General features: G+C 38.0%; 1 protein-coding gene across 1 annotated transcript in view; it reads left to right on the top strand.

The window, feature by feature from the left end:
• The first annotated feature begins 395 nt into the window (after positions 1 to 395).
• DUS3L (dihydrouridine synthase 3 like) overlaps positions 396 to 16,302 on the top strand; it is a 654,647-nt gene continuing 638,740 nt past the window's right edge. The window contains exon 1 of the mRNA XM_044067654.1: positions 396 to 796. The gene's annotated coding sequence lies outside the window, so the exon portion shown is untranslated. The remainder of the gene's footprint in view (positions 797 to 16,302) is intronic.

Raw genomic sequence — 16,302 nt, 5'->3', positions numbered from 1 at the left:
TGTCTGTTAAAAAACGGACTTACTCGTACGTACCCCATTCAAACTACTCATGATTAAAACTGACTCTGGGATCATTCCTGTTTCTCATTTTTTTACTTGCTACGACTTTAACCCCCCTGATATAGCTTTTTTCTTCCCAAATTTACTGATTTTCTGCATATGGATATATTTGTTTAAAAGCCCATATATTACTGAATTAGTATATAAAACCTATACAAAAATAACGCAAGCGAAGACCTATTCCAAAAACAAGTAATCCCCTTTTTCGTGACTCTGCAATCATTTTAAAAGGTCGGCGCTATGATTTGTAACGCTCAGAGGTTGGGCAGTATAACATCGTATATATGCTTATTGCAGTCAACTATATATTTCTGCTTACAACCTCTTTGTGTTGCAGTTATTATAAGGTGTGATCAATGTCAACAAGAAACAGCTAAAGAAAAGTATCCCTCGGTTTATAGAATCGTAGGAACTGGATACGATTTAGAGTGTTTCCTTCAATGCTGTCAGGGACAAAGCTAGGTGATGAACAGAAAATCCTTACACGTGCCACTTCCTTTTCTTTTCACTTGGGTGCCTTGCAAATAGGAAGACTGGTGGAATCAGCAGTTTTTGATTTCATATCTCTGCAGTAGCTGTTAACATCTCACATAAAGATATTCAAGACGAGTGACTATAGTGCGTTTCGTGATAAGTGCGTGGTGGTTATGTGGAAACCCTGATTTCAAACTGTTGTCACAGAAAAAGGCTGCATTTTTTTCACGACTTGTATCCTTCATTTCCTCCTCTCGACTGGGTAAGACCCCAGGGTTAGCAGCGACTATTAGTGCTTCTTTGATGATTTGAGAGCGTTGGCTTTATTAACAGGGTTGCTCACTTATGCACTGAGCGTGAATTTCTGATCGTGTAATGTGTGACTAGCAGACTTAACCCATACAGTCAGTCGATAACAACGTTTAAATAGTTGTTTATAGAGTGTCTATTAAATGTGACTGTTGGAGACATTTTCGCGGTATTCTCAATTGAACTGTTGCTAAGTTAATGTGATTGTCTTTCTCAAATGATGAATGATAGTGGATGTTCATAGTGTTAGATGCACAAGCATGTTAATTTGTTATCTTTAAAATGGGGAAATAAACGTTTTTTGTTTCTTAGCCCTATAAGCTGTTTGACGACGCTGTATGTAGTCTTCTTTAATTGTGCAGCTGTTAACCTTACCTTTAGGAGTACTTCATACTTTCTCTAAATAGGTGAAGATGCTGTGTGGATGAGTTATTATCACTGGCGGATGAACGGCCCTCCTTTTACTTTTGCTTGATTTAAATCTAAATTTATTAGAAATTGTTTGTAGTCCTGATTTAATCATTTGCATGACTGAACAACCCAGTACGAGTATGCTGGTATAATTTATATTTGTCAGTGAAAATATAGCTGTTTGGGAAAACAACTGCAAATGTATGTGCAAAAAAAAAAAAACTTTCTGTGAATCAGCTTGTATTTCTCCCTCCACTTTGCTTCTCTCGTGAGGCGGGTTTGGGGATGGAGGTGAAGCTTTGCTCACTGGTCATGTTTAATGTGCCCTATCCTAGCCCATCTGGATCTCCACTTTTCTCTAGGGGTTTGTAAGTCCTCTTTCCCATGTTACTGTGGATGTTATTACCTCTCTTTTCCACTTCCCCCTGTTGCCATCAAGTGTCCAGAAAACTCATTCCTGTGCACAAAGGTCTTGTTAGCATAGTATTACTTGATGAGGGAAAGCTCTTGCATTATATTGTTGCCAAGAATGACTGCAGCATACTTGTTGAGTCAGTCAGTGAAGCAGATTTAGAATAATGCAGACACCATATCTGTGTGTGTGCAGAAGAGTTAGCTCCAAAGGCACTAACGCTGATATTTATCTCTGTTTCTTCAGTCAAGATCACCATATTATTTTACTTGAAGCCTCTCCACTCAGAGGCATCTGAAGGGTTCTTATAGGATGGTGGCTCTTCACATGTTTGAGTCTGTTATTTGAGGAATAAGCCATCTTGACTGGCACTTTAGCCTTGGAGATTGTCTGTGAGCTGGTAAAAAGAACTTCATCCTGTAGTCCTGGGTATTTCTGTCAGTTTCCATATACTTGAGTTGTGATTCAGAGTCAGAACCAAAGAGTCATCCTGTGTGACCCATGAAAAAGCAGTTGCGCCTGTTGTGTTTATCTGGTTAATAAATAAAGTAAAAGAGTGTCTTAGCTTTGAGGGCGGCCAAGGTGGTGCAGCGGTTAGCATTGCTGTCTCACAGCAAGAGGTTCTCTGGTTCGATTCTCGGCCGGGGTGCCTTCTTTGCGGAGTCTGCATGTCCTCCCTGTGGTCGCGTGTGTTTCCTCTGGGTGCTCCGGTTTCCTCCCACATCCCAAAGACATGCAGTAGGTGGATTGGACACTCTAAATTGGTCCTAGGTATGAGAGTGTGTGCGCGTGAGTGTGTGCGCGTGAGTGTGTGCGCGTGAGTGTGTGCGCGTGAGTGTGTGCGCGTGAGTGTGTGCGCGTGAGTGTGTGCGTGAGTGTGTGCGCACGAGCGTGTGCGTGAGTGTGTGCGCGAGTGCGAGAGTGTGCGTGAGTGTGCGCGAGAGTGCGTGAGTGTGCGCGAGAGTGCGTGAGTGTGCGCGAGAGTGCGTGAGTGTGCGCGAGAGAGTGTGCGTGAGTGTGCGCGAGAGTGTGCGTGAGTGTGCGCACGAGAGAGTGTGCGAGTGTGTGCGCACGAGAGAGTGTGTGAGCGCGAGAGCGAGTGTGTGAGAGCGCGCGAGTGTGTGAGCGCGAGAGAGTGTGTGGGTGAGAGCGCGAGAGAGGGTGTGTGTGTGAGAGGAGTGTGTGCGCACGAGAGTGTGAGCCCACGAGTGTGTGTGAGCGCGAGAGAGTGTGTGGGTGAGAGCGCGAGAGAGGGTGTGTGTGTGAGAGCAGCGTGCAAGAGTGTGTGAGAGCGCGAGAGAGTGTGTGTGTGTGAGAGCGCGAGAGAGTGTGTGTGTGTGAGAGCGCGAGAGAGTGTGTGTGAGAGAGAGTGTGTGAGCGAGAGAGTGTGTGAGCGAGCGAGTGTGAGCGAGTGTGTGAGCGAGTGTGTGTGTGAGCGAGTGTGTGTGTGAGCGAGTGTGTGCGTGAGAGTGTGTGCGTGAGCGAGGGAGAGAGTGTGTGCGTGAGCGAGGGAGAGAGTGTGTGCGTGAGCGAGAGAGAGTGTGTGCGTGAGCGAGAGAGAGTGTGTGCGTGAGCCGAGGGAGAGAGTGTGTGTGTGAGCCGAGGGAGAGTGTGAGCGAGGGAGAGTGTGTGAGCAAGCGAGTGTGAGCGAGCGCGAGTGTGTGTGTGAGCGCGAGTGTGTGTGTGAGCGCGAGTGTGTGTGTGTGTGTGTGTGTGTGTGTGTGTGTGTGTGTGTGTGTGTGTGTGTGTGTGTGCCTTCTGTGGAAGGTTGGGTGCCGGTTTGGCAAATCGACACCGTAAAACTCCACTGCCAATCTTGAGCGGACAGATGATCCGCTGTGTCGACCCCTAACCGGGAAAAGCTGAAAGAAGTGTCTTAGCTTTGAGGCCACCTGTTTGGTAGTCTGGAAGAGACGCATTATGTATCTGTACACCACAGTCCTTTAAACATCCCTCCTTTTCTTTAAAGTCTGTCCTCCTCTTGTAGGTGATTGACCTGCTTGTACCCTTTCCCTTCATCTGAGGCCCATACCTTGTCAGTTGACTTTTATACCCAACTTAATGTTAGCTGTGAATTCATATGTATGTTTTTCTTCAAGTTAAATCTTCATATTTCCAGGTATGTCAGGTCTGTTTGTGTTGTCTGTCACAACACTATGCCATCTTAATACAATATTTTTTGGTTACGTAAACTCATTCCTTAACCTGATTTTTGATTGTTGTGTTGTCTCTTCCATGCTGCCATTTCAGCATTTGAATTGTGAGTTGCCTCACACTAACATAAATATTTTTAAGAATAACTACTGTCGTTTTCTATTCACTGGTGCTACATGTGTGAGAACTTGGCTCACTTAAGGTATCTGGCAAGCCTACAGGTACCATTATCATATCATAAAGTAATAGTCTGTGTATTTTTCCATTTGCTTTTACAAGCTAAACCTGCCTAGATTTTTTTATTTGCTTGCAACAGGACACTTGATGTAAGTAATTAACAACTGAAAAAAATTTACAAACCTTTGAAAGAAATTGCCATATCTGCAAACCTATTTTTTGATTGCTTTGCATGGCACAGGAAATGACATTACTGTAGTACCATAGAGGAGTCATGCCACTCATCTACATAAGTTGTAAGTAGAAATCTGTGAATAAACACTTAAGGCCTGCATATTAAATTATCTCATTGTTACATCATCTGGCCACTATATCTTTTCACTTCCATTTCTGCAGGCAAGCTGCACGTCTTAATTAAACTACAGCTTAATTCCTCCCATGGTAGTTGCTATAACTCCTAAGTGTTATTGAATTTATGTCACTGTTTTAGATTCTGTATTCTCTTCTGGAAAGTATTATCATGCATTCATTACCCTTTAATTGTTAGCAAACATCCTCACATTATGCTAAGCTAGTCACTGTCTTCAGACTTTGTCCTTTGCTTTCTTCTCTCTTTCAGACAATGCTATGGTCTTTGATTTTGAGTTTTCTGATGTATCCACATACTTCTGACATCTTTTCCCATCTTATTGTAGAGGTATGCACATTATTTTATATGGTTTCTGATACATTTACATTCTTATAACCCTACTATGTTAACTTCTTCTCTTCTGCATGCCTCTAGGGAGCTAGATCTTCAGAACTGCATGTCAGTAAGGAGACATATCTTCACAAATGTACCCAATGCTGTAGGTGAGGAGCTCACTAGTTTCTCTACAGAATTGTCTTTTTCTGCTAGTTATCCTTTTTCCTGTGAATTTTGGTATTATGCTTTGTTAGCATCTTCATACTGCCTGCATACTTGTTGATTGTCTGCAAGCCAGTATTATTGAAAAATAGACCCCGCTAATCTAAAACCCCTGTGTTGTCAGCTGTGTTGCAAATTGGATCTCTAACAGATTACAGAAGGTGAAAGGTACTGGTGCTTTCTTTGAAGGTAAAATTGTAACTATTGGACGTCACAAGGATCAGTGCTGGGTCCTCTCCTTTTTGGCATTTAGTTTGCACATAAGCAAGCCAGTGTCCCAGAAATTTATTTGACCAAGTTTCCTTATGATTGCAGGAAGGACACTATTATCCACTCATCCTAAACTGTGTACTGGACATGGTCTTGTGTTAAATACAGGATAGTGCAGCATATAGCAAAAAAGCTGCTCCTGCCTCATTTGTTATAAATGCTACTCCAGTTTAGACAGACATGATAATAGGAGACTTGGGTACTTAATTGGGATGACTCTCTCATTGTCATGTTTTTTCAACCATAGCCATGAAATCCTTGTATCTGTCTCAGTTAATTTCCAAGGGATTATCTTCAAGATCTGTAAAAAGTTATCATACCATTGGAATCTTGCCTTGTCAAACCCATCATCGAATACAGTACTGGAAAGGCCCAAGGGATTTAGAGCCAAGAAGATAAAAGACATTTAATCCTTCAAATGTCAATGTTGATTAACATAACTCTCCTTATATATACTCTGTAACCTACCTAAGGGAGCTGTGTGTTACTTTTTGAGCCATGAAACCCCCAATTTTATTTGACCTGTATTTTCACTCTATGCCAAGAAATCAAGACTTGCAGGAGGGATAGGTTCCTTACTCAAGTCCATCCTGTGGAATAAATTACCATTATATTCCCATCCTTGAAAGTGGCAACGTGTGCATTTTTTGTTTGTTTCTGGGTTATTAATACTTAAAATATACAGTGGCTATAAAAAGTGTACACACCCCTCTTAAAATGCCAGGTTTCTGTGATATAAAAAATGAGACCACAATTTCAAAATGTTTCCCACCTTTAAAGTGACCTATAACCTGTACAATTCAATTGAAAAACAAATCTGTTAGGCGAAAATATAAAAAATAAAAAAAGTACAATAAGTTGGTTGCATAAGTGTGCACACCCTTAAACTAATACTTTGCTGAAGCACCTTTTGATCTAATTACAGCATCCAGTCTTGGGTACACACCTGCCATCAATTAGAGATTCTTGATTAACCCCAAAGCTGTGGCGACCCCTAACCGGGAAAAGCCGAAAGACAACAACAACTTGATTAACCCCAAATAAAGTTCAGCTGTTGTAGTAGGAATTTTCTGACATTTACTCAGTTGCTTGCTACAGCAAAAGCCATGGTTTGTAGAGAGCTTACAAAGCATCAAAGGGATCTCATTGTTAAAAGTTATCAGTCAGGAGAACGATACAAAAAAATTTCCACAGCATTGAATATACCATGGAACACAGTGAAGACAGTCCTCAAAAAGTGGAGAAAATATGGGACAACAGTGGCATTGCAAAGAACTGGACGTCCCTCCAAAAGTGATGAAAAGACAAGAGGAAAACTGGTCAGGGAGGCTGCCAAGAGACCTACAGCAACACTGAAGGAACTGCAGGAATTTCTGGCAAGTACTGGTTGTGTACTACATGTGACAACAATCTCCCGTATTCTCCATATGTCTGGCCTGTGGGGTAGGGTTGCAAGACTGAAGCCTTTTCCTACACAGAAAAACATCCAGGCCTGGCTAAAATTTGCAAAGCCGTTCAAGTCTCCCAAAAAAGCGTGTGGGAAAATTTATTGTCTGATGAGACCAAGGTTGAACTTTTTGGCCAGAATTCCAAAAGGTACATTTGGTGCATAAAAAGACATTTCACATCACCAAAAGAACACCACCCTACGGTGAAGGATGGTGGTGGCACTATCATGCTTTGGGCTGCTTTTCTTAAACTGGAACTGGGGCTTTAGTCAAGGTGGAGGGAATTATGAACAGTTCCAAATACCAGTCACTTTTGGCCCAAAACCTTCAGGCATGTGCTAGAAAGCTGAAGATGAAGAGGAATTTCACCTTTCAACAGCACAATGCCCCTGCGCATACATCCAATTCAACAAAAGAATGGCTTCACCAGAAGAAAATTAAAGTTTTGGAATGGCCCAGGCAAAACCCAGACCTAAATCCAATAAAAAATTTGTGGGGTGACCTGCAGAGGGCTGTGCACAAGAGATGCCCTCACAATCTGACAGATTTGAAGTGCTTTTTCAAGGAAGAGTGGGCAAATATTGCCAAGTCAAGATGTGCCATGCTGATTGACTCCTACCCAAGAAGACTGCATGCTGTAATCAAAAGGTGCTTCAACAGAGTATTAGTTTAAGGGTGTGCACACTTATGCAACCAGCTTATTGTACGTTTTTTTATTTTTTATATTTTTTCCCCCTAACAGATTTGTTTCTTTTTTAATTGAATTGTACAGGTTATAGGTCACATTAAAGGTGGGAAAAGTTTTGAAATTATTTATTGTGATCTTTTTATTATTTATTTGTTTATTTTAGTTTTATATCACAGAAACCTGGCATTTTAACAGGAGCATGTACACTCTCTTTATATAGTGTGTGTGTAAATGTGTGTGATATACATGTTGGTTATTGTGTGTTTTGTCGAACGTTGCTTTGTTTGACAAATGCTAGGAGTGGTCAAGATAGTCGAATGTCCAATATCTCAAAGTGCTGTTTTGAAACTTAAGGGATTGGAAGGCACTTAAAATGGTATACATGTGTTTTAGGTGTAAGGGTTAGGTAAAGACATGGGTGTTGTGTGTTTGCATGCAAGTGTATGCATTTTAGGATTAGGGTCACTATTAAATAAGTGATTAGATTTTATCTTTGTTGTGTGTATTAATGTGTGTATGTGCATGTCTTGTATAATGGCAGTGCTGCAGGAAGGTTTTTTTTTTTTTTTTTAAGATACTGTGTGGGGTTAGGATTGAGACAGGGGCAAGGTTAGCATTAGCACACATTACTGAGGTAGTCCTGTGTTAGCTGGATAAGGGGTATACCGTAGAGGGTCGTGATATATTTATTAATCATGATTTCTTGGCTTCTTCTTTAAGTAAGGGGCAGAGGAGTTTTCAGATGCTGTAAAAGAATGCACAAGCTAAAAACTGCTTCAATATAAGTTGATCTTTCCAGTTGCACTTAAGGTTTTTCCTGTTGATCTGTAGGTTTTTATGAATGTGAATCTGGCATTGACAAAGTTAGGGGAATCACTTTGGTTACTGGGCAGGGTAGTTGAGATGGATCAGGCTATTTCTGCAGCAGTGGCTGACTCTGTGTCTGAGGTACTTTTGGAAGATGAATGGGAAGAACAGAATAGATGGATGAACAATTCAAATTTGATAGCGTGTCCAGGAACTTGCTTAAACTGGCAAGAGAGAGAGTACTTTACCCTTTGACTGGCATGAATGATGAAATGTTGTTGAATGACTTACATTCGTCTTGTCAAAAGTTTATATCCCTATGTTTGCACATCTAAGAAGCTGGACTGTTTGGAATGTAGTCTCTGAAACATCTTTATTAAATTATCACTTATGCCACAGGCAGTCATACATTTATATAAATGAAAACAAACCATATTGACATAATCTTAGTTGTAAGCATTATACATCACTTGCAATCTAATCGATCATTGTCAGTCCGATATTACATAGTTCATTCAAATCCTGCTTTCTTTTAAAATTCATTCCTCTATGCATTATTCCCACAATTCCCATTTTGTCTATCCAATTTGCTCCTACCCTTTTCTAAAGCTCCCATTTCCAGTTTTTACAGTTGGTTTAGACTTTGATTTCCATTTTCTAGTAATTGATTTTTTGGCGGCTACCATAATTAGACTCGGCAAGGCCTTACTATGTCTAGGCAATTCCGATTCTGTATCCTAGTTCAGAAAAATCATTTCACTAGGTACACCAATTTGCTCATACTCTCTCTGATATTGTAGTCTGCAGGAAATCTTTAAAGTCTGCCAACTCATTACACTCCCAGAAAATATGTTCCCAATTATCTCTTTCTTCCCCATCACACCTCTAACATTTGCTGTCTACCTGAGGAAATATTCTCTGGAGTCTACTTTGGGGTATAAAAATACCTGTATAAACATTTCCAAACAAAAATCCTAAATAATCTAGATTTTGTTGCATATTTGGGAGAAATGCATTTATTCCCCCATTGTTTCTTTGTGAATTGCTTATCCAGTCTCTTCCCAGTCCTTTCTAACCTCCTCTGATTCTTATAGTTGTCATGCAATATTTTCTATGCTGTTCTAATTATTCCTTTTTTTAACAGCAGCTTCTGTTCTGGATTATACTAAAAAGTCTGCCAGTGCTGGTCTTTCATTTAGGACGCCATTATTTATTTCTTTTTAACCTATATGCTGATATCGATCCTTGATAGGGAAGGCAATTTCTGAACTGCAGCCTAAATAAAATGGGAGGACGCCAAGAATGTGTTACCTTTCCCTCTCTATTTGCTCCCAGTTCCTTTGGGTTCTTTGCTAGTTTTCTCCAATAAATTCCATCCTTCTCTTGCCTCTTTTCTGTATCCCTAATTGCAGTAATCCCTATCGACAGAATCTCCTTTCTCTATTTTTGCGTTGACTTGGTTCTTGGAATACTTTCTGCAACTTTATGAATATAATATTCTGTATGGTTATTATTCTCCTTAAAAATCTGCATCCAAAATCCCAGACTGTCATTGTTTGTTTCTTGATCTTTCACCAGTTTCATCATCATCCCTTTCCACTTTGAATTATAGGTTTATGCTTGTGATATAACTATGTAGCTCTGAAATACCCCTTCAAATCAGGTAATCCCAATCCGCCCTGTTTTATTGAAAAAAATCATCTTGACTCTTGCCATCTTTCCCTCCCAGATAAAATCCTTCAACATTTTATTAATTGCTGTCCACAACTTCTTCTCTGGTTGATTAAACCTGCCTGTGTATCAAGAAAAAGGACAAAAAAACATTTTAACTGTTTGTATCTTACTGTCCATATTCATAGAACAAACCTTCCAGTTTCTCAGTTTTTGTATTATCTTTTGTTTAGTCTCTTCCCACATATCTTTAGCTGCCACACTGGACATAAATGCTTTATAATTATGGTTTATTATGGGAATGGACCTGTATGATACTGGATCTGATGGCTCTTTACCCTCTTTAGGGATTAAAGCCTCTACCACTTTCTTCCAGGTTGTTGGTACTCCTCTCCTCTTAAAATACTGTTAAACAAAACCTTCCAGATCTTTCAGTTTTTCCCTCCTAGCTTCCAGTCTCCCAAAGAAATACCATCTGTCCCTGGGTACTTTCCTGTGGATTAGTTATACATCACTATTTTTATCTGTCCTCCTATCCTGTTAGTAATTGAGCCTCATCTACCTCTAACCTTGGTATATTTAATTTGTACCTTTTCTTGATTTCCATATTTGTCTGCTTTATACAGACTTTCATAGAATATCCGAAATATTTCTAGAACCCCTACAGGGAATCTCTTATCATTCTTGTTATAGGCTCTCTAAGCTTGGCGACAGCTCTTTCTACTTTCTGTTGCCTGAGCTGCTCTGCTAAAAGTTCTTTTGCTCTTGAATTATTATCAAAAAAGAGTTTCTTAACATCAGTCTTTCTAATTCATGCAGATTATCGAGGTAATCCCTTATTTTCTGTTTAGCATTCTGCAGTTTCTCATCTTTTTGTTCTGTGAGATCCCCTCTGTTCTGCAGTACTTTAACATTTGTCAGTCCCTGTAAATAATTTTCTTCTTAACCATCTCTCTGTCTTTTATTTCCACCTGCTTTTTAAGCTCCACTTTAATTTTATCCAACTCCCTAACTATATTTTCAGAAGAAATTTATATCTTCTGTAATTAAAAGCTCCAGAATATTTCCCCTACCCATTCCTTAAATTCTTGTCTTTTCAGCAGATAGGTGGGAAAGTACCAGTGTCTCATTTTTATTTCATTACCCTGTGTTTTTATTTGTTATTGGTGCATGATTTGAAATGGCTGTTGGGTACATATCAAGACTCTCAATTAAATGCCCATGTTCCTGCAAAATTTAAATTCTGTCTAGCCTAAACCAGTTTTTGTATCTTTGAATAATATCTAAATTAAACTGAACTCCTAGTACTGAATTCACATCTTCAATGCCAACATATTTTCATAAATTACTTCAATACTATACCCTGCTTTGTTACAGTTTCCCTTCTGGGACCCCTACCGCTGTAAATCAAATTCCAGTTCCCACCTATAAGTAATGTTCCTTACTGAAAGCTAATTATTTCTCCCATAATTTTCTCAAGCTCCATTGTAGCAGTTTAACATGAAATATAAATACATGCCAGTGTAATCCTCCTCCCTTGCCAGTAGCCCCTTAGTGCTACAAATCTACCATTATCTTTTTTATTCTCTTGTGTCACTATTGGAGATTCTCTTTGAAAGTAATATAAATACTCTTCTTTATCAAAAAAACCTTTAAAAAATTCACATGTTCAGTTTTTCCAAGTATCTCCTGTAGCCACAGCTATTTGCATTCTACATATTTTTTAATAAAATTCACTACTGTCTTTTTTTTGTATGATTTGCTTTTATTGCCCTTATTTAAAGAAAATCATTAAAACCAGTGCAGGGGTGACTGTAACACTACAAAGGTAATTTACAGGGTACAGTGCAATGAATGTGATGCATTCTATGTGGGCAAGACTGTAAATAAATTCAAGCGTAGGATTTCATGTCATCTGTCAGAAATCCGCTCTGGATGTAAAAGTAATGCACTAGCCAAACACCTTTCTCTTCATAAAAGAGACACAGGTTTTAAGTTCCAGATCCTGGATTGCATAGACATGGGGGATCTTGAAGGAGACATCACGAATATTCTGGAGAAACATGAACTCATGTGGCAATTAAAGCTGACCTCTTTTAGGAAGCCTGGACTAAACTACTACTGTTCAATTAAAAGTGCACTGGAACTTAGAAAATTGCCACATTGTTTACATGACTAATTTATTTTATTTTATTCTACCAGTTGGTTTTAAATACCATTTTAAATCGGTTGTAATTTAAGTGTATATTTTGTTTCCATCATCATACATACATTTTTTCTTATTTTTATTTTTTTCTGGTTCTTTTTTCCAGTTTATTCAAAATGGTGTGTAATAACAATACTAATTATACAATTATATATATTTTTATAGATTTTTTTTTTAGGGTTCTTGTACACAGACCTGAAGAAGTCTAGAAGTACGGAAGCGATCTTTGTTAACAATAGGTTATGAAAATAGAAATTGATTTTTACATGCAAAATGTATATGTATATATTTATATATATTTTTTTGATTGCCAAGTGAACTAAGGTTGATACATTTCCAGCCATGTAGTATATTGTCTTGGATAAAATCACAGACTTAATAATCTGGTTAAATAAGAGGTACCACATCATTATAAATTTTATTTAAAGTACATAAGGGTTATATATTATTATGACAGCTACTAAGTAGGGAAGAATCAGCTCGAGTGTCACACTGTGAGAATGGGTGTGAATTTGACATGTGTACCAGTAGCACTTTGTTTTACAGCACAATAAGCCACTCCCATGCCTGATAAAAAGTGTGTATGTATACACACACACACACACACACACATATAGAAAGCTTCTGAGGAAATTATTACTCTATTTTTGTTTAACTTGGATCGCTTGTCTGTGTACTTAAAAGGATTTTCGACTGTAAACAGACTTGGATTACTTTCGATTACTTAAATTATATATTTTCTATTATTTTTTGGTTTTGTTTTGACTTAAGACGAGTTTAAGTTTGCTACTTCTACTACTATTGTCTGATCTGATTACTATACAGTGATTAACTAGAAATATATGGACTGAGAATCTTCCACACAGAGAAGTTTCTTGCACTGTTTTGTCTTTTGTATGATTGTAAGACCATTGACATTTTAAAGACATTACAGAAAACATCATTGTGTTAAAAAGTTGGTTATTCCCACCTTTCATGTGTAACAGCTTTAAGTGTCTAGTTCCAGTTTTTGTGTTACATGCATATACTGTTTGGCAGGTTGATCTTTTATACAGTTGTTTCTTTGGGCCTATGTCACATCATACAAAACTTTTTGTTTTATTGAAAGTCCTCAAAAAACATCCCCAATGTCCCCCTAAAACCTGTTAACTTAATACTAACTCACAAAAGTGTGTACATCTTCAAATATTGAAGTTTAACTTTCCTAATAGGAACAAGTGTCCCAAACTGACAAACACACTCTTTGACTTGAATTATCCTAAAATAAAGGTTATCCATGTTAGGACACATGGTACAGCCTGTGCTTCTAGTGTGTACTGTCTGATTTTGTCTTGTCTTTATAGCTCTAGATGGGAAAACATTATTTCATAGCCATTTCTCTTTGAGATTGTCTCTATGGATACACCAGGATCAGATACAAAGTTGCTACTAAAAGCATACATTTATTTGCTGGAAAAAACTTTATAATAGTTAATGTTCATTTTTCATTTACTTTTTTTCTGTTAAAACTTGCTACCAAATCAAACTAAGGGCCCTAATCCAGTTGTTCCCTTATGCAAGAATGAGGAAAAAAGTACATCGATTTTTCTTTTGTCATGCACTTTTGACAAAGATTTTCTTATTTATTTTTTTTAAATTGCAGTGCCTACATTTCTTAAAACTAAACGAGAAAGAGAGGAAAAATTGAGGAAAAAAGGAGTACCTGTTTACATTAGTATCCCCATTACACTTAAAAATAACTTGTAAAACTTTATTTTACAGCATGCAAAGAAAATCATGCACCATAAAAATATTACTGTTAAGAAAATAATTATTTTTACGTACAGTTTTTTCCCTCTCACCTCCCCCAAGTATTTTTCCAAACATTAATGACATCAAATAAGGGATGTTCTTTAGAGTCCCATACAAGTTTAACAAAGTCAGAGTCTAGTATTTCCAGATATTCTTATTTCATGTTTCATAAATATAATTATTGCTTTCTAATCCCACATTTGTCAATTTCAAGTTACTGGCTTTATTCCTGTTAATCTCCATCTTCCAGACCCTGTCTCTGCTTCATTTCCAGCATACTCTTGATTCTTGTCAACTTTTGTGCATTTTCATTCTCGGAAGCATTTTCCATTGAAACATTGGAAAAGGTTTCACTGGCACAGTCTCTCTTTCACTGGTCTTTATTACCATAAGAACAAGAAGCAGAATCGCCTTTTTGTTTTACAGCTCACTTTTTGTGGACAATCTTTTGTTATTTCCTCCTTAGCATATACTGCATCAAAAATTATTTTGTTCCTCCAAGAAAGAATATTTTGAAGATAGCTGGGTACAGAAGTTTGAATCTCACACCTGTTTTGCAACATTTCCTGATTAGTGGAAATAAATTTACTCCTGTTATACCTGATGTACAGTCACCAATCATTCTCCACAAATGCTGTGCTATCTCCAACTTTTAGTACTTTATCCTTCAGCCACCGATTTTCCAGAATGAATTCCTCCTGTTTGTAGGATTACATCTTTAATATTTAAAGGTTTAGGTTGCTTTCTCATAGCCAGGTTTGAAACATACACACAATGTGTCCTTACAGTTAACAACTCTGGCTGTGGAATACCAGTCCAGTTGCTTATTTGTGCTTTCATAAAATTAATACAGTCTGCTTCTTCCAGCTTTTCTAGTACAGCAGAAAATCTCAGGTTTTCCCTATGTGCTCTGTCCTCTTAATTCCATTATTTTTTGAAACTTCTCTTATTGAACAGACTCTTATTCAGCCAACCATTTCTTCAGTTTGACCTCTGATTTTTGCAGTTTTATCACCACATCCGAATATTTGTTTAAAGCTTCTTCCAATTTTCCCAGCCTTTTGTTATTTGAATTGATGTACTGTGTCAGTGTGCAGTTGTCTTACATTTTCCTCTAGGTTACTGGAAGTTCTCTAGAGCTTGCACTGCTTTTTGCTGAACAGCTGCAGTACTCTTCCATTCAGTGTTTTTTCCTCACCTTTTGTAGCTTGTTTTCTTTCAGGTCTTCTGTATTTATTTTTTCATGGCATCCAGGCAGTACACTTACTAAACAGTTACTGAAATTTGCCCAGAAACAGAAGTTCACTGACTTTCTCTTCTGAGTTTCTGTTTTCACACTGGGAGAGCTAGAATTAAGCAGTTACTTAACGTGCAGCCATCTTGGAAGTCCTGTAATATCTTATTTTTATGTTGATGACTATCAGAAGCATGTGCATTTGTTATTTAAATATGAGATATTTACATTTGCATAATGCCTGTAGTGTGCCTTTGTCTGATCCTTTAAAGTTTGAGCTTTTTAGTGATCTTCCCTCCTTAAATTTCTGTTGTAAGCTGATATACAGTGATGCTATTTTTAGAGTAGTTGTTTGGTGATGCTCAGTAAAGCCCAAGCCTCCGGTATTATAAACTAGAAACTATTTGGATATGACTAAAAAGTTAGTTTGAGATTTTGTTTTACAGCTTTATTGAATTATTACGTAAGACATGGGCAAACATAATTTTATATAGAAGAAAACAAAACACATTTCATCACGTTTTTGTATAGCTATCATTAATCCAGTGTTGCATAAATTGCTCAGTTCTTGCCTTCCCTTAAACCTTACTCCTCCTCCATACATTATTCTGCATGTATTCTTTCCACAATTTCCGTTTTCCTACCATTTTCTAAAGATCCCACTCCCTTTTCTTTTATCTCTTTTACAATATTCAGCATTTCAAGTAGAGTTGCCTTAGACTTTGATTTCCATTTTCTAGTATTTGTTTTTTTTGGCAGCCTCCAGAATTGAACTTGGCAAGGCCTTAATATGTCTAAACAATTCCTATTCTGTGTCACAGCTCAAAAATAATTTCCTTATTTATACCAATTTGCTAACCCAGTCTTTCTGATGGAGTACTTTGTAGGAAATTTTTCAAATCTGTCAGCTCATTACATCCCAAAATATATTCCCAGTTAGCTGTTTCTTCCCCATCATACCACCAGCATTTGCCATTTGTTGCATACTTGGGAGCCGTACATATGTCCTTCCATTGTTTCCTAATGAATTGGTTATCCAGTCTGTCTACTAATCTTTTGTAACCTTTTCTGATTGATTACTATAGTTATAATGCAATATTTTATATCCCCTACTAATTATCCCTTTTTAACAACATCTCCTGTTCTAGAGCCAACTAAAAACTCTACCAGAGCAGGTCTTCCATTCAGGATTCCTCCTATCCCTTTCTCTTTGCCTGTACTTTTGATATCACTCCTTGATAGGGAAGGCAGTTTCTAGCCTGCAGAAAAACATGTCTTCTTGG

This window comes from Protopterus annectens, chromosome 3.part1 (assembly GCF_019279795.1).
Source record: "Protopterus annectens isolate FY-2018-M chromosome 3.part1, PAN1.0, whole genome shotgun sequence".
Taxonomy (NCBI): Eukaryota; Metazoa; Chordata; order Ceratodontiformes; family Protopteridae; genus Protopterus; species Protopterus annectens.
Note: the sequence above shows the minus strand (reverse complement) of the source record. Positions and strands in the feature narration are given on the sequence as shown.